Source organism: Macaca nemestrina, chromosome 19 (genome assembly GCF_043159975.1).
Source record: "Macaca nemestrina isolate mMacNem1 chromosome 19, mMacNem.hap1, whole genome shotgun sequence".
NCBI classification, from domain to species: domain Eukaryota; kingdom Metazoa; phylum Chordata; class Mammalia; order Primates; family Cercopithecidae; genus Macaca; species Macaca nemestrina.
In genome coordinates this window covers 71411573-71438489 of record NC_092143.1, presented here as the reverse complement: position 1 = coordinate 71438489, position 26917 = coordinate 71411573, and the positions used below count along the sequence as shown (strand labels likewise).

At 42.1% G+C, this 26917-nt stretch overlaps 1 long non-coding RNA gene across 2 annotated transcripts; it reads left to right on the top strand.

The window, feature by feature from the left end:
• Positions 1-2339: 2339 nt before the first annotated feature.
• On the top strand, positions 2340-26302 carry LOC105464706 (uncharacterized). 2 transcript variants are annotated; one of them, XR_011617049.1, is made up of 5 exons: positions 2340-2918; positions 12460-12533; positions 17083-17209; positions 23639-24403; positions 26168-26302. It is a non-coding gene; the product is annotated as an uncharacterized lncRNA (long non-coding RNA). The 2 variants fall into 2 exon arrangements; XR_011617050.1 differs by lacking the exon at positions 2340-2918 and adding an exon at positions 2968-3222.
• The last annotated feature ends 615 nt before the right edge of the window (positions 26303-26917 follow it).

Below are 26917 nucleotides of genomic sequence, written 5' to 3'. Positions count from 1 at the left end.
AGTTCACCGCCAACCCCTAAGTCCGTTGGGGGTTGGAGCGGGCCTGAGGAGACTCTTCCTACGCCCCCACATCTGCGAGATCCTGTTCACGCGAGAATCCGCAGTTCCCTCGGTATTACCCAGTTTCCACGAGTTGACGCCTGAGCTGGAAAACAGCTTGTAGCCGCCGTGGTCTTCCGTAATTGACTGGAGCTGGCAGTTCTTTCCAAGATATTTGCTAGCATCCATAAGACCCCAGTTTTATAGTTTTATAGGTTTATTTAGAGCTTCTGTCTCTCTCTCTCTTTTGACAGGAGTGTACTGGTGCCACTCGGCTTACTGCAGCCTCCACCTTCCAGGATCAAGTGATCCTCCCACCTCAGCCTCCATAGTAGCTGAGACTACAGGGCATGCCACCACACCCTGCTAAATTAAAAAAAATCTTTTTTTTTTTTTGTAGAGACAAAATCTCACTATGTTGCCCAGGCTGGTCTGAAACTCCTGGGCTCAAGGGATCTTCCTGCCCCAGCCTTCCAAAGTGCTGGAATTATAAGCATGAGCCACCAAGCCTGGCCTCTCCTTTTGATATTAATTTAAAAACCCTCTTGTTCTGGCTGCAACACACAATGGGGTGATAGAGCCTAAGGGTAAATTTAGGATAATCAAGATTGAGTGTGATCACTTGACATTCAATGTGGGGAAGGAGAAGGAAGAGAGAATATTAAAAGTCATACCATGTGTTCAACTTGACATAAATGGGAAACAGAGAAAATGGAAAAATTTATGTATAAAATTTGTAGAAGTTTGTCTCCTGACATTACACTCAACAATCATAAAATGTTTCTGGAATGTTCTCAAATATGAAATGTAATATCCAAATGTATGATTTACTTTCAGTGTTTCCATTTTACATACTCAGTATAATTACACTTGAATAATGGTCATAATTTCATTCACAAGGCTTTTGATTTGGAGGGAGGAAATTTGAAATACTACATTCTGGTATTCTAGTTTTTTTTTTTTTTTTTTTTTCTCTAACCCCCTAGCAGCATATTACTCTCCTTGCTTATCATCCAATCAGAGCTGTGCTGAAACCCACGCTCTGGTAGCCTTCCTTTGGCAGTGGGCACAGGAGATGATGCAGGACATGTTGGGACTCAAAATTGCCTCCTGGGAATAAAGGGGTTCTCCTACAAACCAAAGAGTAAGAGAAAAATGGAAAAGAAAGAAAAAAATTAACAAATAAGCCCACCAAGGAATTACCTGTAGAATTACTTTGTATTTCTTTAAATGGTTACAGAAAAGAAAGCTGACTTATTTTTTAGCATTCTTTCCCCCAGCAAATCTCAATCTATTAATACCTTTTGTAACCTATGAAGGTTACAAAAGATGGCATTTTGAAGAGTTTGTGTTAAAAAGTTTTAACGGCCGGGCGCAGTGGGTCACACCTGTAATCCCAGTAATTTGGGAGGCCAAGGCGGGCAGATCACCTGAGGTCAGGAGTTCAAGACCAGCCTGGCCAACATGGTGAAACCCCGTCTCTACAAAAAAATATGAAAATTAGCCAAAAGTTGTGGCACACAACTGTAATCCCAGCTGCTTGGGAGTATGAGGCACAGGAATCGCTTGAACCCAGGAGGCGGAGGTTGCAGTTAGCAGATATCGTGCCACTGCACTCCAGCCTAGGCAACAGAGTGAGATTCTGTCCCAAAACAACAACAAAACAAAACAGTGCTTGATACACAGTAAGTAGGTGAATAAATATTCGTTGAATGAATGCATGACAATGTTGGTCCTAAAATACCTTCTGAATACAACAAGTGAAAACCCCAAAAGATTAAATGATGCCAGGAGTGTTTTACAAACTGTTTTTTAAAATTCGTGTTCAGGAATTTTTTACATGGCACATTTAATTAGCCATATATCACTACCTGCCCCAGCTCGATATGTGACTTAGTTGACAGAGAGCCTGGACACAGGGTTTCTTCTAAAGGCCAAGGAAACTTACATAGGACCTCCCCTCTCCTGCCTTCCAGTGCATGTTGTGGACAGTGTCAACTCAAGGACCACTTTGGCAGGCAGACGCTACAGCCGCTGTTCTTCCAACACCGCAAATCCTTGTGACCTGCTTTCTTCCATGACAGAAGCCTGGGATCTTATCCCAAGTCCTTGCCTTATTATCTCTGTGACCTTGGAAAGTCATTTAAACCACCCAGAGTCATCGAAACACCTGCAAAGTAGGCATCATCATAAAGCTTCCTACTGCATTTTCAGTGGGAGAATGGACACGAAAGCTCCAGGAACAGCGCCCCAGTGGGGCCATACAGATCTGGGTAATTGTTAGTTGAATACGAATTTTTCCCAGACATTGTACATTTCCTTTGGCACCCACCCCTCTGCCCAAACTCAAGCCAAGCTATGATGTATTGGGAAAAACTGAAGTATAGAAGCTGCCTTATATAGAGCCACATTTGGGCCAAGCTGAACTCAAAGCACAACGGTTGTCATGGTTTCCAGATGTGTGCAATCAACAGTTACAACAAAGGGCCACCAAGAGCTTCCTTCATAGAAACAGTGCCCATAGTCAGAGTCAACTCTTGGTGGGGAGTTACATTTTATGTTCAGAGTCCAAACTCTGACTTAAGAAGGGAAGGGAAACACATTTAATGTGTGCCTAGCTTTGGGCTTGCTTCTTGTAGTTATCGTCTTATTTGATCCTTGCCATCATTTTCCATTTTGCTGATGAAAAAAATGAGGACCAGGAGAGGCCTGTAACACATATCTGATGGTACATGGCCAATAAATGGTGGCTCTGGGATTTAAATCCTGGCCTGTTGAAGCTTTGTTCACTACATCATGCTGCCTTCTCCACAAGTTGATTCTATATTACCAAAATAAAGAATCACTGGGAAGACAAGATACTGATTTTGTTAGAGTAGGTAGGTAGTCAGGCATGAGTGGGGCAGAGAAGGGCTCCCCTCCCAGCCGGCCAGAAATGTCAGGTGACGATCAGGGGATGGTTTGGCAGTTCTCACACTGCCGCTCTAAAATGATCATTGATCATGGCCGCAACAGGGAGAGGCAGTTTCCCAACAGATGAATACACTTGAAATTGGTAGTCGGCAGCTTCCAATTAAGATCTCTGGAACTGGGCCAGTGGGCTTGAGCATGCGCATTAAGAGACAAAATGGCAGAGTATGACCTTCTAGCGGCGTTCCACTGGAAAAGGGAAGAAAGCCTTAGGTGAGCACGCATACAACTTCTTAAACACACTGCACATGCTCACCTCCCAATCACAAGCAGGGCACTATGCACGTGGGAGGTTCACCCTAAGGGAAGAATGAGGGAAAGGGGCACAAAATGCCGGAAGTAGGCCAGCATATAAAATCCTGGGTTCAAGATCAAACGGGGCACTTGACCTACAAGGTGTCCACTTGGCTCTCTTCCAGGTGTACTTGTGAAGCGGCCTTGTTGTCTGGGATGACACCCAAGGTTCTCGGTCTCACAGCCTTGGAGGTAAAGGATGCGGAAACACACAAAGGGTGGGGTTTAGAGCAGAATTTTAGTAGGTGAAAGAAAGAGAATAGCTCTCTGCCCCAGAGAGGGGTCCCGAAAAAATGAGTTGCCTATCCGTGGTTAAATGCAGGGGGTGTTATAGATGAGCTAGTGGGGAAGCGGTGTCGGATCTACATAGGGCGTGAAAAACTGGTTAGGACCGTGTGTGCCATTGGCATAGGGCACGAATCTCTGGCAGCCCCCACCCCAATCTTTTATTATACAGGTGAGTAGCTACTCCATGTTGCTTATTTTTTTCTTTTTTTCTTTTTTTTTTTTTTGAGAAGGAGTCTCACTCTGTCACCCAGGTTGGAGTGCAGTGGTGAGATCTTGGCTCACTGCAACCTCCGCCTCCCAGGTTCAAGCGATTCTCCTGCTTCAGCCTCCTAAGTAGCTGGGATTACAGGCAGGTGCCACCACACACGGCTAATTTTTGTGTTTTTAGTGGAGATGGGGTTTCACCTTGTTGGTCAGGCTGGTTTCGAACTCCTGACCTTGTGATCCGCCTGCCTTGGCCTCCCAAAGTGCTGGGATTACAGGCGTGAGCCGCCGCGCCGGGCCACTTATTTCTTTCTTACTGTGCATGTGCTAAAAACAGAGGGGAGGTGGAGCCCCCATGGTGGACATTCCTGGCCCCAGGCACCTCTTTCTAACTGTGCAGCTGCTGGCATCCCCTCGTGCAAGTTTCCAGCTTTCTTCTCTGTGTTTGCAGCCCGATCTCCCAGGCTGCTCTTTGTTGGAAAAGAAGTGATTTCTTGGGCTGTTCTTTGTTAGAAGCCCTTCTGCCGAGGACTCTTTTGCCCTCATTATCTGCTTAAAATAATTTCTGTCTCCTGTATCACTTGCCTTATGTTCCTGCTCTCAGGCGTACATAAACTTCCACTCCTGCTCTGAAACTTGCCTCAGTCTCTTTTTCTGCCTATGACCCTGAGTTGAATTCTTTCTTCTGAGGACGTAAGAATAGAGGTTGCTGCCGACCTATACAGATTCTCTGACGATAACTTGGATATTCGCTACCAGTGATACATTTTGGTGCCATGTGACTCGGATACCTTCTGCCGATAACAATTTTCTTCCCTACACATAACAATAATTAAGCATCTTGCCTAGAAGGATTGAACAGGAATTTGTAGGATCTAAGACAGGCTCCCATTCTGGGGCAAGTCACTGAACCTGCAATATGCTTAGTATTTACATCTGTTCTTCTTCCATTCCACTTCACCCCATTCCCTGCTTTCAACTCTGTGTATAAGCTGGGGAAAGCAATCTGGGCAAAATGCCTTTGCTTGGCATTAGTGAAAGTCTGTACAAGGCATGTGAAAATCAGCTTTATTACTTTAAAAGTGATTTTTAAGTTCTAGTGAGACTGACATAAAGTAAACAAGACATACTAGAAAATCAGTGGAGATGAGTGGGGTTCTGTTTGGTTTTGGGTTTTTTGGGGGTCCTCAATTTGTTTGTTGTACCACAATGTCCTAAGTATTATGCAAAATTGGTGGTTGATTCTCTGAGAAGGGGAGAGGAGATGGTTATTTAAGTCTGGTCATGGAGACTTAACAGCTGGAAGTGGGGAGAAAAGAAGCACTGGAATTGCACAACAGGGTCTGGAGTCAGTTGAAACCAAGAGAAAGGACCCACCAGCTTGCTTATGCTGATTATTTGGTTTTCCATTTGACTTGCATGGCATGAAAAAGGTGAGGCTCAGGAGCCTTTTAAACTTTAAGTTGCACTCAGCAAATTCAGCAAATTCCAGGTGCCACCCAAGGCAGAAAACATGCATAATACAGCTTCTTTACTGCTGCTTATTTACTTTCCAACAAATGCAGAACAGACAAAATGTGAATGCTGGATGTGGCTCCTACAAACCAGGATAACTGTGCTGGGGCTGTGGAGGGGGACCCCAAAACCAACACTAACAGAGCTGAATTATTTATTCTTAAATACATGGAGCCAGTTACAAGAAATGGACTCAGCAGCAAAAGGTTTTACAATCCCAGTGGTCTCCGAATGGGAATTTGAAGTCAAGTCCAGTGACTCAACCCAAGTCTTTTTGGCAAGTCCAGGAACATATTTAAGTGTCCAGCCAAGGGCTACATGATTCCTTATTCCATGAACCCCAGAAATAAGAAAATATTCCTCTCAGATACAAAAGCAGACTTTTCTAAAAAGATCTGCCAGAATTTCACACGGTTTCTCAAACTTTCACCCAAATATTCCTAATCGCAAAACAGAGTTGAAAGCTATCCCCTGAGATACAAGGAAACATTTGGAAGAAACCTGCAAAAAGCATCAAATGTCTTTATAATCCTGTGTTTTAACTTTTTAAAAAGTGAATGTTGCTTTCTGTTTCATAGTGCCTTTGCTGGTTCTATGATAGTTTTAAATGACTGACCATTCCAAAAAAGTACACATTGCTTATTTTATGACTTTAAATGGTCTCCAAGGACATGACCAGGGGTTACAGAACCTTATATGTTTTAGCAAACACGGATGTGGGATTTAATGTGGGGCTTGAGGTGAATAAAATAAAGATCTACAATGTTTCTCACCCCTACCCAACCCCTAGCTGCTCACTTATACCCCATTTGGGTTTGGGAGTCAAAGAAGGGAAAGGATGGAAAAGTGTGAGGAGGAAGGGAAGGAAGAATGAAAGTCTAGAGCATTTTGAACTTGTTAGGTAGAGTAAAATTAAATGCATCCAGTGAAAGAATGACTGCCCTCTCCCCTTCCTTCCCGGAGCCCAGATCAGCCCCAATTAAGCATTACTTTGATGGAAACAGGCTGAGAAAAGACGAGATCTATGTTGACATAAACTCCAAGCAGAACCTCATGGGGTTTGCAATTCTGCAGTTGTCCCACCCTGTAAGTGGTCTTCAGAGTGCCCACCAGGTGCAGGCATCCAACAGAAAATGCAGAACCAGGAGGCCCAGGAGTGGCTTCATTGGATTTTTAAATCTCATTTAAATCTCAGTCTATGAGCGATTGGTTTACTCTTTGATCCACCTTTTATTCTCCAAGGGCCCTGGAACGTCAGGATCTAAAGCTGTTTCTGAGGCTGTTAACTGAGAATTTTTCGTTCACCAGAGGTTGAAAGGTCAGAAGCCCACAGTGGTGTTAGGTAACACAGAATGAGCCAAGTGGGCTGCCTGGGAAGGGTGGATTTAGGGATTAACAGTGACCTGGAGAGTTTGTGCCCTTTTTAAAGACACTGACATTCAAATTAAAAGAAAAAAGAAAACAAGAAAACTGTGCAGGTCCAAGAAAACAGGTGAAGCAGAACTTGGCCTATAGGGTGCACATTATCCACCCAGCCCTTGCAGAGGCCACCTCTTCCGCCGAGGTTCAAGCAGTAAGGACACTTCTCAGAGAAAAGGACAGAGACAGAGGGAAGATGGAATTCTAGCCTAAAGTCCATCTGTGCCTAGTTCCTTTAGCATAAGTATCTTTACTAAAGGTTAGGCCATACTACAGGACCAGCCCACAGGGGAAAGTCAACTAATGAAGATGTAGCAATTAACCTGTTTGATTTTTCTCCCCAAACCAGCTTGGAAGGAGAGAAGCCCACTCTGCCTGCCATGTCCCTGTGTCCTTTCCACTGGAACCTCCTTGGGCCTAGCAGTCCTCTAGGATTGTCAGCGAGGCTGATCTAGGTCCAGTCTTAGAGGCCATCCATGAGGTCCAGTACATGGCACAGTGAGGGAACAGAACAGCTGGGGGCTAGGACTCTCTCCCATGCACTCCACAACAGTCTTGTTTCCAGAAGTCTGCTCCGAGCTCAGAGGGAATTGGAGAAGCCAAATGAAAGTGATGAGATGGGAGAGGAAACTTACGCCTTTTGTGAAGAAAAGACTTGCATTTTAAAAAATTCTGAAAAGTGGATTTTAGATAAAAATCAGTTCTCTGACTGAAATATATGTTTAAAAACAAGCTTCTGAACTAAATTAGAGTTCTACTGCATTTCAAAGTCCAGCAGTTGTATCAGCAAACAAAACATCAAAGGAAAGCAATAGGTCATTTCAGTCTCCTCTGAAGCAGCAACTAGAAATCCCTTTCTCAACAAGTAATCATATTACAGCCCCCTCCTGCTAAGCTCTAAGTAGGAAAGGGGGGGTGCAATTAGGCAAGACGATGATGTCTCCCTCATCCTTTTGAGTTGGCAACTGACCACGCCCAGGGAGATTTTTTCATTTAGATGCTGCTTAAACATCTTTTGAAGCTCAGTGGGTTCCCCACCCCGAACTGAGGCCCTCTTAGTTTTCTTCATGTTCTGCATTTGCTCCTTTGCGTCTATAAAGTCTTTCCCAAATTCCTTTGGTTTCTGGATCATTCTTATCTGAAATCCATGTTCTTTTCCTTTTTTTCACGTGGCACTGGTCAGGGCTTCTTTTGCCTTGAATGCTGCACAGGGGACAAAGCTTAGAATGGAAACTGGGTTATTTAGTTGTACTAGTGTTTTCAATTACACCTCATGCAAAGTGTTTGCCTGCCAGGGTGATCTCAGACCCCATTGCATTACTATTGAGTCCATAGTTAATCTTAAAGCTCCCACAGCCTGTAAGAACAGATTTCATACAGGCACATTGAAAAAGAATATTTTACAGATAACATATGAGAATGAGGCAAGTGGGGGAAAGAGGAGGCAAACTCACTCTCAAATGTAAACTCACATCAAACTCATCTACCAAGCTGGACTAAAAAAGGAGGGATACATATCTCACAACTGAAGTGTCTTCGTGAACTCAAAATCATGAGTATTTAGTGAATCCTAAGAAAGTGGTAGACATTCTTAGTCTCTCTTTCTGCTTTAAAGCTGTGAGCATCTTTTTAAAATATTTATATGTTTATATATTTTTAGAGACAGGGTCTCACTCTGTCACCCAGGCTAGAGTTCGGTGACACAGTCAGGGCTCACTGCAGCCTTGACCTCCTGGACTCAAATGATCCTCCCCCTTCAGCCTCCTGAGTAGCTGGGACTATAGGCACATGCCATCATGCCCAGCTAATCATTTTTACTTTTATTTTTATTTTGAGACAAAGTTTTGCTCTTGTTGCCCAGGCTGGAGTACAATGGCGTGATCATGGCTCACTGCAACCTCTGCCTCCGGGGTTCAAGCAGTTCTCTTGCCTCAGCCTCCGGAGTAGCTGGGATTACAGGCGCGCACCACCATGGCTGGCTAATTTGTGTATTTTTAGTAGAGACGGGGTTTCACCATGCTCATCAGGCTGGTCTTGAACTCCCGACCTAAACCGATTTGCCCTCAACCTCCCAAAGTGCTGGGATTACAGGCGTGGGCTACCTCGCCTGGCCTCAGCTAGTTATTTTTAAAAAAATATTTATAGAGATGAGGTTTTGCTCCGTTGCCCAGGCTGGTCTCAAACTCCTGGCCTCTAGTGACCCTCTCACCTCAGCCTCCCAAAGTGCTGAGATTTCAGACCTGAGCCACTGTACCTGGCTTAGACTGTAAACATCTTAATTTCCCAACACAGCCAAATTTTAGAGACTAAAACATAAGCTATATGTGTTATGCTTAGGTACTCTTTAAGATAAAGAGGTACCTTAGAATTCCTGATTCATTAAGGATGAATTATAATACACACAAAATAAATACATTTAAATTTAGCATGAGGGCACTCCAGAAATTTATCAGACTAGGACTAATGTCTAGATAAATGGGATAAAATTAAGAATGTGTTAGGAAATTGTATCCCAGGTCTTAGGAAAAAGCAGCTCCCAGAGAGATGTCTGTCCTCTGATTCTCATCATTCCACTTCTGCCAGAGCCTGTTAATACTGCAGTGAGGACAAGGCAGGAATGTTGCAGCTGTAGAGTCCGTTTGAATCTGAGACGGGTTGTCCACATTACGTAGGTGGCATGTAAATATGTAGGTAGTGGCCATATGACCACGTGTACAGGGCAGCAGTGTGGTGGGGGGCTTGAGTGTGGACCCGTAAGCCTTTGAACATCAGCCTCCTCCTTCTACTAGTTACTTGGCCACGGGCAAGCTGAACTTCAAATTCCTCTACCACAAACAGAAGAATAATTAGCTCATGGGGTTGTAGTGGTGATTAAACGAGATTATCCATGTAAAGTGCTTTAATACTGCGCATGGCCCACAGTAAGTAAATGTAGTACTTTATGGTTTATAAAGCACTTCTATAGACACATACAGTCATTTAATATCTCCAAAAGCCTGTGAGGTAGGTTGTATTATTCCCATTTTATCAAGGAAGTGCCTGAGGTCAGACAGTCTCAGCCGTTTTCCCATTCACACAGAGAACAACACTGGTCTTCTGATCTTTTTATTTATTTATTTTTGAGACAGAATCTTCCTCTGTTGCCCAGGCTGGAGTGCAGTGGCACAATCATGGCTCACTGCAGCCTCGACCTCCTGGGCTCAAGTGATCCTCCCACCTAAGTCTCCCAAGTAGCTGGGACTATAGGTGTGCACTGCCACGCCCAGCTGACTTTTTTATTTTTTGTAGAGATGGGGGTCTCACTATGTTGCCCAAGCTAGTCTCAGCTCTTGGGCTCAAGTGATCCTCCTGCCTCAGCCTCCCAAAGTGCTGGGATGACAGGGTGAGCCACCGTGCATGGCCGAGTCTTCAGATCCTGACATCGTGCTCTTCCTTTATGGCCCTCCCTTTAAGCACCAGGTGAGCAAGCTATTTATTTTAGGTGTTCTAGTGTCCCAGAGAATATTAGAGCTAAAACTTTCTTCAATCAGATTTAGCATAATGAGTAAAGCAGAGACTTCTGAGTCAAGCATACCTGGGTTCAAATCCCAGCTCTGCCAGTTTCAAGTTGGGCCACTTTCATCAAGTTATCCCTCACTCCCTGTACCTACTTCCTCCTTCATAATGTGGCACAGATGTTTCCTCAAATCAGTATGTGCACTTTGAAGGAAAGCAGTTAACACAGTCCCTTTATATATCCTATTCAAGGCTCTGTCAAATTTAGTCACTTACTAGCTAAAAGTTTATTCAGTGAGGGGTATATTTAGTGTGCTAAAGCTATATCAATTCTTAATAACTGGTATGATACAATGACATAAAATAATCATATTTGTAAAAAAACATCATTACATTGCTTTAGCTTAAAATACAGTGTGCTAAGGCTAGAACGTGTATATTTTATTTTATTTATTTACTCATTTATTTTTTGGGGACAGAGTTTCACTTTTGTTGCCCAAGCTGGAGTGCAATGGCACCATCTCAGCTCACTGCAACCTCCACCACCCGGGTTCAAGCAATTCTCCTGCCTCAGCCTCCTGAGTAGCTGGGATTACAGGTGCCCACCACTACGCCTGGCTAACTTTTGTATTTTTAGTAGAGATGGAGTTTCACCATGTTGGCCAGGCTGGTCTCGAACTCTTGACCTCAAGTGATCTGCCCGCCTTAGCCTCCCAAAAATGCTAGGATTACAGGCGTGAGAAACTGTGCCTGGCCTAAGAATATGTGTATTTTATAAAGTATTTGGAGGGGTTGTGTTTGGATGGCAACGCCATCCAGCGAATTCAATAATTTAGTGCCAGTTGTCACAATTGTTCTTTGGTGTCACGGACTGAGCCAAACAGAGGTGAAATTTTCAATGTGCTCATCGTACGGACCATGGCTTTGCTGCTTAGTAACACCTAAACTTTTTATTCGCTGGTCTAAACAAGTCTCTCCAGTTTGATGTTTGTAGCTCATGATTATCAGATGCACTTTTTATTAGTTTACACAATAAGGGTCACTTAAATGAAATAGATTTATTTCTCTCTTGTACAGCTCAAGTTCACATGGCTACTTAGATATTTCCAGGGTGCCAAGATCCTTCAGTATTATCGCCCCAGGCCTCCCAGGTGGTTTGCCCTTGTCTACATGGTCTGAGCTGGCTTACTACCACAGGCATCTTACCCAGCAGGAAGGGAAACTACTTAAAGACGACTTCAAATTCTCCAGCCCCACCTAACTACTCCTGTGATGATCAGATCTGTGCAGACTTTGCCAGTTTGCACAATTGCACCCTGTTAGTACCTCACTTTGGCCCGTGCCCCAAGCCTCTCAATTTCCATTCTGGGGCTTCTAGACATCACAGCAGTGTAGACTTAACACTTTGATCAATGGCAGACTAGTATCAGTGGATATTTCCCCCTCGTGTCTTCCCATCAGAAGGTCCTGTGGGATTGAGCACCAGTCACCCATAAGAGTGTCCAACTTAGTACCTCTTTCTTGCATTGACCTCCGCTCTTTCCTGCCACCCTCTCTATCCCTCAGCCTTGCTCCCTGAGATCACTTCCCAAATAAACCTGCAGTTGAGTTGTAGGTTTAGATTCTAGTCTCAGGGGGACCTTGGCCAAGACAGGGGAGTGCACAAGCCTTTTATGCACCAAAAGTTGTCTTCATCCTTTCTGCTCACATTCCACCGGACACACGAAGCTGCAATGGGGGCTGAGCGATGGATGTTTTCTTCTGGAAAGACTTGCTCTCAGTTTCAAAGTTCACTACTGTGGATGAAGTCTCTGTGCATGCTTCATAAAATTTGAATTCGCGCCACTAAATGCATCATGGATAGGCTAGAGGTTATGACCACTGAACTAAGAGATCTGAGTTTTCATCCACGCTCTTCCACCCATTTTCCAGGTGAACTTAGGCAAGTTGCTAAGTCTTCTGAGCTGGTACTTCCTCATTTGTAATTGGTGATAATCATAACTTCTTTCTCTGAGTGACTGTGAGAAAAATTACATTGCACATGGGAAAATGATTTGAAAGTTTTAAAATATGATGTATTAGGTTGGTGCAAAAGTAATTGCGGTTTTCTGCCATTACTTTTAATTTCTTTTGCACCAACTTAGTAAATATAGGTTAGATCTAGTATGAAAACAATAAACCAGTTGTAGAACATTCGATTCCATTGTGTTACTGTATTACTGGTTACACCTACAGAGCACGATCCAGTTTATCCATAGGTGGATGAGATTGCCCAGCTCACCATCCCGAGAAGCAACCATCAGCACCAGGTAAGCATTTTCCAACTTAAAAGGTTTCATTGCGTGGGTCTCTTGCACATCATCTCTCATCATTTCATCATTGTTTTCCAAAAGGTTATCCACCTCTGGAATTTATCCTTTTAAAAATAATCATAAAGAGAATAAAGGGAGAAAAAAGTTGCCCATGGTACTCATTATGTGAGCCCAAGGGACGAAACAGCATTCTCTCTCCCCATTAATAACCTAAACTTTCAAACATGTAGCCATGGTTAAGGATTCCTTCTGGACTATTTTAAGGAGCAAATTTATTAGTTCTATAGCATCTCGTAATCCTGAGGTATTTAGGAAAACTACATTCTTTGGATTCTGAAACCCTGGCTGTTTCCCCAAGCTACTTCAAACAATGCAGCTTTTGCTGACGGGGCATTCCATGGGCCAGCAGTGTTGTTGAATTGTAAGTAAATAATCTTGAAACAAATCCATGGTTGACACACTGTCATATTATGCTTACTGCTCCAGAGGAGGGATTTATTCTGAAGATATTGAAAAATTCCATTGCTGTTTGGGGGAAGCGACAATTGGGATCACCCATAAATTAGAGTAATTGCCCTCTGTTCTGTACCATAGATATGATCCAAAACATTGTGCATGTACTGTATCATATGTGAAATAGAACAGTGCTGGATAAAAATGTACAATATTACTAAATAAAAACAGATACCATGGATATGACAGAAGTTTAAATCGCCAAGTTTGGCTACAGCTAGCTTTGTTCTTCTTGAGCATGGGAGCTCAAAACTAGAGGAGAAAAATGAACCAGTCCAACCACATCCTCCTTTTTAGCATAGGTTTCTTGATGAATTTTTAAAATGATTAATATTTAATTTTATTTTTTGAGATGGAGTCTCCCTCTCTGACACAGGCTGGAATGCAGTGGTGCAATCTCGGCTCACTGCAACCTCTGCCTCCCAGGTTCAAGCTATTCTCTTGCCTCAGCCTTTTGAGTAGCTAGGATTACAGGCATGTACCACCATACCTGGCTAATTTTTTGTATTTTTCGTAGAGACGGCATTTCACCATGTTGGCCAGTTTGGTCTTGAACTCCTGACCTCAAGTAAGGAGTTCAGCCTCCCAAAGTGAACTCCTCAGCCTCCGTGCCTCAGCCTCCCAAAGTGCTGGGATTACAGGCATGAACCACCGTGTCCAACCTGATGTTTAATGAACCAGATCTCTTTTTCCCTGTAAGAAGGGGACTGGTATTATAGCTTTCTAAAACTCAGTACTTTCTCTCTTCTCTCCTTTTCCCTCCACCCTGGCTCACTTAGGGGTTGATGTGACTTTGCCTCTGGTGGAGGTTGGTGAAAGCGGTCATTTAATATGAAGGAGGAACCAATACACAGGGGAGGAGGGCATCAACTGCAGTCCTTTATTTCAGCAAAACTTGTCTAGGCTAACTTCATCTAAATCACAGCAACACATAATTATGGAAAATCGAAAAGAACAAAAACCAGGATCAAACTGCAACATCCTATTGCAAACATAATCGCCTTCCTCTGATACTTTCTACAATCATTGAAATAGCAAACATATGCATTTTGAGACCATTTTTCTATGTATAATGGTGGCCACAGAGATAGGCGATTGTGATTGGAAGAGAACAGTTTCCTTCATTTTCTGGCTCTAATGAGTACCTCCTAACATAGAGCTGAAAACTCATCTTCGGATTCCTCTACAAGAGGCTCCAATATTTAGCAGAGGAACAGTTCAGCAGGGTGGAAAGAGCCAGCCATGTTGCAAATACTTATAGCCCCGAGGACGATGCTGTGTAGCAGAGGACGAACAGCTCTGCTCGGCCTGCGGAGTCAGGGAGACGCCTCCCTGGAGGAGGAGGACACACTTGAGCCCATTCTGGTAAAATGACTATGAACTGCCCAAGAGAACAAGGGGTAGGGAGGAGCAGAAGGCTTTTATGCAGGGGGAAGAGCGCATAGAAAGGAGTAGGAACCAGAAGGGGGGCACGTTCCGAATTGCAGGGGTCGACTTGGTTAGGCATAGGAGGTGAGCCTGTGAACTTGGAGGGTGGAAGTTGGGGGTGGCCTGAGTCCTGTGAAGGGCTGATGGGTACTCAGGTATGGTGGGAACTGGGTTGGCAGCTGCAAGCCATGGAAGTCCAGAGTCAGAGTCTTCAAAGGGCAGTCAGAGTCTCAGAGTCTTGGAGTCGGTCTTAGAAGGGGAGAGTCTGGTGATGGGGCTTCCTCTGTCATAGACCACCCAAGTCAGGTGGCTGATAGCCAGTGTGGCACTACAGGATGGCCACAGCGTCCTGTTTGTGGGCTTCCTCTGGCCAGCCCAAGGGCTCAGGGCCACAGCACTGCTCTGAAGTTTTGCAGCAACAGCAGCAGCAGTGGGATGGACTCATACATAGCTGTAGAGCTGTCCATGCTGGCCTTCCAGATCCCACTTCCTCCCCCGCCTCCCATGCCAGCCTGGCTGGGTCTTTCGTGTTCTCATGCTTGCACATTTTATGTGTTCTGGCCAACTAGACTCTTTCCTGCATGTAAAAAGCTGGCGAGTCCCCCTTCATTTTGTTCCCCTTTCTTTTTTAATCTCCTCTGTTTTATGCTTTATAGCAGGGAATGCTTAGCATTCAGATAATCCATAAATATCTTTACTTGTTCCAGTTATCTTCTGGTGAGGGTTCTCAACCCTTGTCCCCTCTTACCCCTCCTCCTCACACATACACAATAGGAGGGAGAAGAGTACAAATGAACCCAGCTTCAGCAGTGACCAACTCGCGGTTGATACGTTGCATCATTATCTACCCCTGTCAGATTATTTGGAAGCAATTCCCAGATATTTCATCTCCAAGTATTTCAGTGTATGGGAACATGAAATGATTGAGTCACATGCCAATTTGAAGTCTTTCCCATTGTCATACATGAAAGTATCATTTTTCCGTTCATGTCATCAAGGTGTTTTGTTCTCAGCAATTTATTGGAAGATCCTTGCCACTTTAGAAATGCATTCTAGGCCAGACACAGTGGCTCACACCTGTAATCCCAGCACTTTGGGAGGCTGAAGTGGGTGGATCACTTGAGGTCAGGAGTTCGAGACCAGCCTGGCCAACATCTCTACTAAAAACTCCGTCTCTACTAGAAATACAAAAATTAGCTGATGTGGTGGCACATGCCAGTAATCTCAGCTACTTGGAAGGCTGAGGCAGAAGAATCGCTTGAACCCGGGAGGCAGAGGCTGCAGTGAGCCAAGATCGTGCCACTGTACTCCAGCCTGGGCAATAGAGTAAGACTCTGTTTTTAAAAAAATGCATTCTATGTGCAGAATGTGTATATAATCAATACTCTCAGAACTAAAAATATTTGAATAATATTTGAACAAACACCCATATAACTATGATTGAGCTCAAAGGAGAGAGAGTGAGAGAGAGAATATTACCAGTATCTTTGAAGTCCATGTTTGCCTCCTCCCTCTCCCCACTCCAGTTACCCTCTATTCTGAAATTTGGGCTAAGCATTTCCCTCATACATGTGTGCACGCGCACGCAAGCACATTTATAAGTTTGGTGCTCTAAACAATATATTGTTCAGTTTTCCTGTTTGTGAGCTTTGTATATAAATAGAATTACACTGAAATTGCCTTCTGTGACTCTTTTCCACTTCAACATCATGTTTTCAAGCTTCATCCACATTGAGGCATATCTAGCTGTGGGTTATAGTATTCCATGATATGAATCCACTGCTGCTTATTTCTCCATTCAATCATTGATTGGCATTTAGGTTGTTTTTAGTATTTCCCCCCAACCTCCCAAATCCTCCTAAGAATATTATTTTACTTGTCTTCCGGACATATGTACAAGAATTTTCCCAAGAGTGGGACTGCTGTGTATATACACTCATCTTTACTAGGTGATGCAAAATTGTTTTCTCAAGTAATGTGTAATTTTACACTCACATTAGCTGTATATAACAGTTCCCACCAATACTTGGTCTTATCTGACTTTCAAATTTTCACTCTTTGGTAGATTTAATATATTTTTCTTGAATAATGAGAGTAAACATCTTTCCATATGTTTACAGGCCATTCATGTTTCTCTTCTATGGATGTCTGTGTTTTTGCATTTTTCTATTTTTATCTTTTTCTTGATGATTCATGGGAATCCTTTACATATTTGGGATATTAAAACCTTAGTGCACAGAATGTCTGCAGAAAAGGCTGCCAACAATTCCTCTCATCCCTGCAGGTGCGCGCCACCTGCCACCTTTCATCATGAGGTGGGGTTATCGCACCTCCTCTTGGATTGGAGGTGGCCCTGTGTGTTGCTTTGATCAATAGAATATGGCAGTGATGCTGCGTTAGCTCCAGGCCAAAGCCTTAGAGGCCTTATGGTTTCCATTTCACCATCTTGGAAGTTAGTGGCTGTGTGAAAAGCTTCAGCTATCCTGATGAAGAGAGAGGCCATGCAGAGAGACTCTCCACAGGATGAGACATAGTATACAGAGAAAGAGAGGCCCAGGCAGCCACTACTCATTCAACTGCCTCAGCTGATTCTCTATCCATACAGATGAAACTGTCTTGGAAGCCTCAGCCAAGCTGCCAGCTGAATGCACCTATGATCTCCACTAATGCCCCAGGAAAGAGAAAAACTGCTCATTGAGCTCAGCCCAAATTCCTGATTCAGAGACTCACAGGTAATAAAATAGTTATTAGGCCGGGCGCGGTGGCTCAAGCCTGTAATCCCAGCACTTTGGGAGGCCGAGACGGGTGGATCACGAGGTCAGGAGATCGAGACCATCCTGGCTAACACGGTGAAACCCCGTCTCTACTAAAAATACAAAAAACTAGCCGGGCGAGGTGGCGGGCGCCTGTAGTCCCAGCTACTCGGGAGGCTGAGGCAGGAGAATGGCGTCAACCCGGGAGGCGGAGCTTGCAGTGAGCTGAGATCTGGCCACTGCACTCCAGCCTGGGTGACAGAGCGAGACTCCGCCTAAAAAAAAAAATAAAATAAAATAAAATAAAATAGTTATTGTTTCCAGCTAGAAAATTTGTAGTTATACAACAATACAGAATAGAAACAATTCATCAAATGTGCTCTAAAAATCTTGTTTCAAGGCATACCTTTTTTGCTGTCTTTATAATACAGAAGGCCGCCCTTATCCACTGTTTCACTTTCTGAGATTTGTTACCTGTGGTCAATCGAGGCCCAAAAATATTTCAGTATTTTGAGAAAGAAAGAGAGCTAGAGACCACATTCATATAACTTTTATTACAGTATAATTGTTATATTATTCTTGTTAATCTCTTACTGTGCCTCATTTATAAATTAAACTTTATTACAAGTTTGTAAGTATAGGAACAACTATACATACTATATATAGGATTGGGGACTATCTGTGGTTTCAGGCATCTACTGGGGGTCTTGGAGTGTCTCCCCAAGAGATAAGAGGGGACCACTATATCTTGACTATCACAAATTGTAACATATACAAGCGCTCCCCAACCTTTTTGGCACCAGGGATCGGTTTTGTGGAAGACAATTTTTCCATTGACAGGCGGGGTGAGGTGGGGGGTGGTTTTGGGATGATTTAAGCACATTACATTTATTCCACACTTTTATTTGTATTATTATTACTTACTCGCCATAATGTAGAATCAGTGGGAACCCTGAGCTTATTTTCCTGCAACTAGACAGCCCCATCTGGGAGTGAAGGGAGACAGTGACAGATCATCAGGCATTAGATTCTCATAAGGCGCATGCAACCTAGATCCCTCGCATGCACGGTTCACATGGGGTTTGAGCTCCTATGAGAATCAAATGTCCAGGCTGATCTGACAGGAGGCAGAGTTCAGGTGGTCAAGCTCACTCGCCCACCACTCACCTCCTGATGTGCAGCTGGGTTCCTGACAGGCCACGGACAGGTACCAGTTTGTGGCCTGGGGGTTGGGAACCCCTGATTTATACTGTAGTTGAATTCTTCAATATTTTATAGTTAGTGATTTTTATATCTTATTTGAGAAATCTCTCCCTACTTTAAGGTACTGCATACTAAAAGTTTAAAAGTTTTGCCTTTCACGTCGAAGCTCCTTAATCTGTCTTGAATTGATAAATTCCTTAATTTACCTTGAATAGTGTAAGGTAGGGACACATTTTCATCTTTTTAAATATGGATCATTGCTTCAGCACCACAGATTGAACGGTCTCATCAGTTTTCCATGTATGCTGGGTCTGTGGCTGCTCCATTGATTCGGTTTGTCTGTCCCTACACAATGACTGCATCATTTAAATTAATACAGTAGCTATAGAATAATAAGTCTTGATACCTGGTAAGCACATCCTTCTCTTTTATTTTGCATGTCTTTGCTGTATTATTGACTTTTTGGTCTTCCTTATAAATTTTAGAATCATCTTGTCAAATTTCATGATAGACCCTTTTTGAGATTTTGATTGGATTTACATTGAATCCATAAATCATTGGGGTAGGGGCATTTGTGACTTTAATTATTGAGTCTTTATCTATAAACATGTCATCTTTCCAGTCTTAAAAAAGTTTTGGCTGGGTGTGGTGGCTCATATAATCCCAGCACTTTGGGAGGCCAAGGTGGGTGAATGACCTGAAATCAGGAATTCGAGACCAGCCTGGCCAACATGGTGAAATCCCATCTCAACTAAAAATACAAAAATTAGCCAGGCGTGGTCGCTGGCACCTGTAATCCCAGCTACTCAGGAGGCTGAGGCAGGAGAATCGCTTGAACCCGGAGACAAAGGTTGCAGTGAGCCAAGACCACGCCATTGCACTCCAGCCTGGGTGACAAGAGAGAAACTCTGTCTCAAAAAAAAAAAAAAAGTTTTCTTTAATGCCTTCTTTAAAAAGTTTTATAATTTTTTTTCTTTTTTTTTTTTTTTGAGACGGAGTCTCGCTCTGTTACCCAGGCTGGACTGCAGTGGCCGGATCTCAGCTCACTGCAACCTTCGCCTCTCGGGTTCACGCCATTCTCCTGCCTCAGCCTCCTGAGTAGCTGGGACTACAGGCGCTCGCCACCTCGCCCGGCTAGATTTTTGTATTTTTTAGTAGAGACGGGGTTTCACCGTGTTAGCCAGGATGGTCTCGATCTCCTGACCTCGTGATCCACCCGTCTCGGCCTCCCAAAGTGCTGGGATTACAGGCTTGAGCCACCGCGCCCGGCCTATAATTTTTACATATAAGTCTCGTACATCTTTTGTTGGACTTACTCCTAGGTATTTTATATTTTTATTGCTAGTATTAAATTATTAATAAAATGTTTTTATTAATTCAATATTCTAATTGAGTAGCTGGTGAAGAGAAAGGCAATTAACCTGGTATATTGATTTAGTATTTGGAAATTTTACTAATCTTATTTTAATTCTAATAATGTGCAAGCTTCTTTGGGTCTTCCATGTGAACAAGTCTATCATCACTGAATGGTAGCTTCGTTTTACCCTTTCCAACCCTATTAATTTTCCAAAAACTTTAATGTGCTGCCTGGGACCAGTTTTAGCATTAAGGTTAAGCTGGTGTCATAATATGAATTAGGGATTTATAATTTGAAAATATTGTAAAGCTTGAAGTTATTTAACCCTTAGATGTCTGGTAATATTTAACAACAAAACAATGGGTCTCATATTTTCTTTAAGGAAAGATTTTGAATTATTTCAATTTCTTTTATGAATTCTATTTCTTTAATTTTTTTTTTGATTCAGTTTCTTTAACGCATATGAACCATTATGATTTTCTGTTTCTTCTTGTATCAGTTTTTGTAATGTATAGTTTTCTAGGAAATTACATATTTCATTTATGATTTTGAAATTTATTGGCATAAAGTTGTATATAATATTATTTACTATTGTACATTTCTGCTATAATTACAGTTATGTCTTCTTTTCTATTTCTAATATAATTTATGGATACCTTATCTTGTTTTCTTGATCAGTCTTGCCAGAGATTTGACAATTTTATTAGTTTTTTGAGATAACCAATTTCTGGCTTTGTTGGTCCTCTTTATTAAAGCTTTTTCCCCCATTAATTTCTGATCTCTTTATTATTTTCCTCCTTTTGCTTTCTTTTTTATCCCCATTACTCTTCTTAACTTCTTAAGCAGCATGTTTAGTTCACAGAATTTCAGCCTTTATTCTTTACCACTATGAGCATTTATGGCTAGCAAATTTTCAAGTATTTGAATATGTAATAGTTAATAATAAGTATTAATATCTAATAATCTAAAACACTTATTAATATTAAACAACCTTTGTTCTCACTTTACTGAGACATTAAATACTTCTTCATATTTTAAAATCTTGGTTTAACAGTTTAACCCTCAAAGGGTTTGGTTCTCAGTTCAGTTTATTTCTATATACTTGATTTTAATGGCTATGATAACAGAAAAAGATACCTCACAAAAAATATATATATATACAAAACTGAAAGATGTGAGTTGTTGGGTACAGTTACAAATAATTGTGTGTGTGTGTATGTGTGTGTATATATATATACACACATATATATATACTTTTTTTTTTTTTTTTAGTGCCAAGCACCAACTATACAAAGGATTTTGCTAAAATTTGGTTAGAAAATTTTCACCTAGGGCCCGGGCGCGGTGGCTCATGCCTGTAATCCCAGCACCTTGGGAAGCTGAAGCGGGCGGATCACAAGGTCAGGAGATAGAGACCATCCTGGCTAACATGGTGAAACCCCGTCTCTGCTAAGAACACACAAAAAAATTAGCCGGGTGTGGTGGCGGGCGCCTGTAGTCCCAGCTACTCGGGAGGCTGAGGCAGGAGAGTGGCGTGAACCTGGGAGGCGGAGCTTGCAATGAGCTGAGATCGCGCCACTGCACTCCAGCCTGGGCGACAGACTCCGCCTCAAAAAAAAAAAAAGAAAAAAGAAAAAAAGAAAATTTTCAGATTCCCTCATCGGAGGGTGCTGCTTTTTTATGTTTTTGACAAATGGTTCAAAGTACGCTGACATTCTCCATTTTGAAGAGTTGAAAAATAATCTTTTTTCAAGTCTAAGTAGGCAGATACAAGTGTTTTAATAGGTGAGGCACATCTTTCAGGCAAGAAAGTTACATAATAATGAAAAGATTTCTTAACATACTCTGCAGGGATCATCTAGTCTCCAGTTTCTTATCTTTGACATAAGTTGTTTTACTGAGTTTCAGTTTAGCTGATACCTCGTAGTGCCTGATGGGTATTTTATTCCATTTACTCTTAGTGAAAATTTTTTATGTCAAAGATTTAGACAATGGATCATTTGAACACATTTATTGTTATTTATTATTATTGTATATTTGAAATACACAGGCAGGAGGGAAAATTGATAACCTGAACATCTACCATCCCTTTATTTTTGACCCAGGTGGCATTAGCGTTCACTGACATCCCTAGGTAACTGAGTTTTTTATCGTGACCTCAATGTGCGGTACACACAGTACATAGTAGGTGCTCAATAGGTACTATTTGAATGAATGAATGAACAAATGAACGACCTAATTGTTTTGACTTCCATAGATGGTGATCTGACATGTGGGACCACTTCTTATTTATCTTTGTATCCCAAGTGTCTAGTATAATGTTTGTACATAGTAGGTATTAAATGTTTTTGGAAAAAAAGACTATAGGGGAGAAGAAAAGGAGAAAAGAGGAGAGGGAAGAATTCTGTGTGTTCTTATCTAGCTGTCTAAGTTAAAAAGAATACTTAGTGGGTTTCACTTTGACCTTATTTAAAGCCTTTTCAGTGCTCATTTTGAACAAGAGCAGTCAGAAAAGAGTCCAGAGATAGTAACTACCTCTCCATATGTGAAAATGTTTTCCCAAGGGATAGAGGAAATAGAGAATTCTATTTTCGTAAATTCTCAAGGCTACTTCTAATTGCCTATGGATTAGAAAAAAATCCTTTGTCTTTGATTTTTGTTTTGTTTTGTTTTGTTTTGTTTTTCGACTGAGTCTCGCTGTTGTCAGCCTGGGCTGGAGTACAATGGTGCGATCTCGGCTCACTGCAACCTCCGCCCTCCGGGTTCCAGCAATTCTCCTGCCTCAGCCCCCCGAGTAGCTGAGATTACAGGCACCCGCCACCATGCCCAGCTAATTTTTGCATTTTTAGTAGAAACAGGGTTTCACTATGTTGGCCAGGCTGGTCTTGAACTCCTGACTTCAGGTGATCCACCTGCCTCGGCCTCCCAAAGTGCCGGGATTACAGGCGTGAGCCACCGTGCCCTCCAGATGTTATTCTTTAACCATCTTTTAAAAGATAAAAAGCCATCAGAGGTCTGTGGCTGAATTGCATTCCTCCTACCTGAACCCCAGAAGTCTGTGGTGGGTTAGGATATAATAATACTTTAATTTACTCAGAGGTGAAAGTGAATAAAGGATAGCAAATAGATGGCTGTTAATATTGCATGCTGCATTTTAAAAATTTTTTTTAAATTATTTTTTAAATGTTTGTGGATACATGGTGTATATATTTATGGGGTATGTGAGATGTTTTGATACAGGCGTGCAGTGTGAAACAAGCACATCATGGGGAATGGGGCATCCATCCCCTCACGCATTTATTCTTTGAGTTACAAGCAATCCAGTGACATTCTTTAAGTTATTTAAAAATATACAATTAAGACTGCGCTGCATGTTTATATGTGGGATACACATCCTCATGCTGATACTTTGCCTCATGCCAGGTTGTTTAATCAATGGCTTTGACAGAGTTACACAGTTACCTGCAGTGAGACTCCAGTAATACTTTTAGAAACCAACCCACCATGAGCTCTTGCTGTGAAGGTATTTAAATAATTAAAAACATTCCTTTATCAAAGGAGTCTCCTTCTGACAGTGGAATCCATAACTTTTGCAGTTTTTCAAAACATTTAGATCAAAGAGATGGTTGTGTTTTGTGCAGCACCATCAATTTTTTTTTTAATGAGACCAAACTTTGTTCAAAGCTTCATGGGTTCAGAATCTTAATAATTTTAGATTTGGGTACCCAGCTTCGCATGAGGATATGTAAAGTCTTCTTCCAAGAGAAATGAATGCTATAACTGTGCTACATAAGGAGATGTTCATATTTATTTCTTTGGATCTTGACAGGCTGTTTTTGTTTACACAGGAAGTTGCAGCAGTTGGTTTCAGGCTGAAATCTCTGAAGATCAGTGAGGAGGGAAACAGAAGGGCCTGAATGTGCGTGTGCACGTGCGTGCGCACACACACACACACACACACACGATCATCAGGTCTTACTCATTGTAGAGGAAACACAAACAACCTCGAGAAAGGCCCTGAGATTTAAGATGGGACACATCTGGAGGGGAAGGTCAAGAGAAGACATGACACCCAAGTTGGGGAAATACCAGTCTCTGAGCATCATTTTATTATTAAAAAGTTTTTTTAGTGACAGCCCTCTACAACAGCAATAGCTTCTGAGATTCAAGCTATTGAAATTCACCTAGACAGGTCCAGATGGTCCGAAGCGCTTTCAGAAGGAAAGGGCCTGCTGTGGGGTTTAGAGACGCTACTGATGAGATTAACATGCCTCCAGAGATATGAGAAGGAGCAGGCATCATCTTGTTAACGTCTTGTGGCTGGATTGTCACTCATGGTGAGAACTGGATGATATGGAGAATAAGGAGTGTTGTCACGGTAACAGAAAAAGGGAGGTCACCAGGGAACCCGGAGAAGGAAGCCTCTGTCCAGCACACCAAGGAACTCCAATTTGAGTGGGAAATTGTTCCTGCCCAGGGCAAAATATCCAACTGGATGAAGATCTCAACTCTTTGCATTCTAATCTTCCATTCTCCAACCAAAACTTATAAGGAAAGGCATGTCCTGGCCAGTGCGCCAAGTATTCCCCTCTCCACTGCAAGCACATCAGCGCGTAAGTCAATTTTCTCAAGTTTGGGCATTCCCCCAACTCCAGTACCTCTGAGTGAACTGATCAGAGCACATTTTGAACCCAAAGATATAACCTGAGGCCCAGCTTCTAGGCCTCAGTGACTCTATGACCTCAGCTGTTCATAAGGCCCCAGCTGACCTGAAGGGATGCTGGGTCTGACTCCTGCCACTTTGAATGCCTGGGGAGGGACTAAGGTCCCATAGTATAAAGCCCCCTAGGTTGCTTCAGTTAGCAATCAGTTGTCCACTTTGTGCGTTTTCTGACCTTGCATTTCAGCTTTCGGCCTTGGGACCATAGACGCCCCACCTTCGTTAGTCTGAATTCCTGCTCACCTTTATGGGGCGCTGTACTGTCTGTGAAGCTTTTCACATTCATGATCTCATTTGACCAAAATAACAAGCTTGAGCAGTAGGTAGTATTACTGTCCCCATTTCACGGATGAGAAAAATGAGGCTCAGAGAAGCAAGGTGACTTATGCATGATCACTTACTTGTACCCAGACGTTCTGGCTTGATTTCTATATGGCATATTAGTCATATCCTTAAATCACTGATACACAAACAATTTTTAGCCTCATATTGCTGTGAAAATGTTTCCATATTCCAAACATAGGTATATTTATTCATCTATGAATTGTAAAATTGATGACAATGTTAGTGTATTGAGTGCATTATAGAAGATACAATAAAACATGTTTTAAACAGATAAGAATGAAATAAATGATGTTTTAAAGATAACTCTATTAATTAAAAAATTATTTTTGCTTTTGCTTCAATTATAAGTAATGTTAATTTTTAGGGATGTGATAGTTAAAATGTCAGTGTTTATGAAAATCTTGGTTTAACACTTTGTGATGTAATGATTTTCAAGTTTTGTCCTCAATTTATTTTGATTTTTTTAACTTTTTTTTTTTTTTTTTTTCGAGACAGAGTCTCACTCCGTCACCCAGGCTGGAGTGCAGGGGCACAATTTCGTCTCACTGCAACCTCTGCCTCCCAGGTTCAAGCGATTCTCCTGCCTCAGCCTCCTGAGTAGCTGGGATTATAGCTGCCACCACGCTCTGCTAATTTTTGTATTTTTAGTAGAGATGTGGTTTCACCATATTGGCCAGGCTGGTCTCGAACTCCTGACCTCAAGTGACCTGCCTGCCTTGGTCTCCCAAACTGCTAGGTTTACATGCAAGAGTCACCATGCCCAGCCTAAAAATAATCTTTTTATTTTGGAATAATTTTAGATTTATAAAAAGTTATAGGCTGGGCGCAGTGGCTTATGCTACTGGCCTGCCAGAGTGCTGTAATCCCAGCACTCTGGCAGGCCGAAGTAGGAGGATCACTTGAGTCTAAGAGTCCAAGACCAGCCTGGGCAACATGTCCAGACTCTGTCTCTACCAAAAAAAAAAAAAAAAATTGCCAAGCATGGTGGCACATGCCTGTAGTCCCAACTATGTGGAAGGCTAAGGTGGGAAGATGGCTTCAGCCCAGGAGGTCGAGGCTGCAATGAGCCATGTTCATGCCACTGCACCCCAGTCTGGGTAACAGAGCAAGATCCTGTCTTAAAAAAACAAAGAACTTGTAAAGATAGTACAGACTTGTGTATATACCACTCCCCTCGTTTCTCCATTGTTAACACCTTACATGGTACATTTGTCAAAACTTAAGAAACTGGCATTGCTGCATTATTTTCAGCTAAACTCCAGACTTATTTGGATTTCATCACTTTGTCATTAATGTCCTCTTTCTGTTCCAGGAACTTACCAAGGGTCCTCAATTGCATTTAGCTGTCATCTCTCCTCAGTCTGCTCTGGTCTGTAAGTTTCTCAGTCTTTCCTTGTTATTTATGACTTTGGCAGTCTTGAGAAATATTAACCAAATATCCTGTAAAATGCCCTTCAATCTGTGTTTGTCTGATTTTTTCTCATGATTATGGTTATTTTTAATAATTTTTAAAGAACATTTAAAGAATTTCTATTTAAAGAATAGCACAGAGGTCAATTGCCCCTCCCACTATGTCATATCGGGGGTACGTGATAGCCATATGCTGTCATAGAGGATGTTAGCTGTCACTTGGTTAAGATATTATTTGTCAGGCTTCTTCACTGAGGAGCTGCTGTTTTCCCCTTTTGCTACCCTATTGTTTGGAAGCAAGTCACTATGTACAGCCCACTTTCATGGCAGGGGACAGGGAGTTGAGAATTAAGTTCTACCCCCTAGAAAAGGAGTATCTACATACATTGTTCGGAATTCTGTAAAGGTTTGTCTCTCCCTTTTTTAAATTTATTTATCCAATCATTGACTCATGAATATTTATTTTATAATTTGGGTTATAATCCTATACTACATTATTTATTTTTTTGCTCAAAAATTACTAGCTTTGGCCATTGGAAATTCTTTTATTTTTAAAATTTATTTATTTATTTGTTTATTTGCGTTCATGAGATCCCTTCCTTGAATCTGAGTTGAGATTTTGTTTGTCTATAGGTTTTTGGGGAACAGGTGG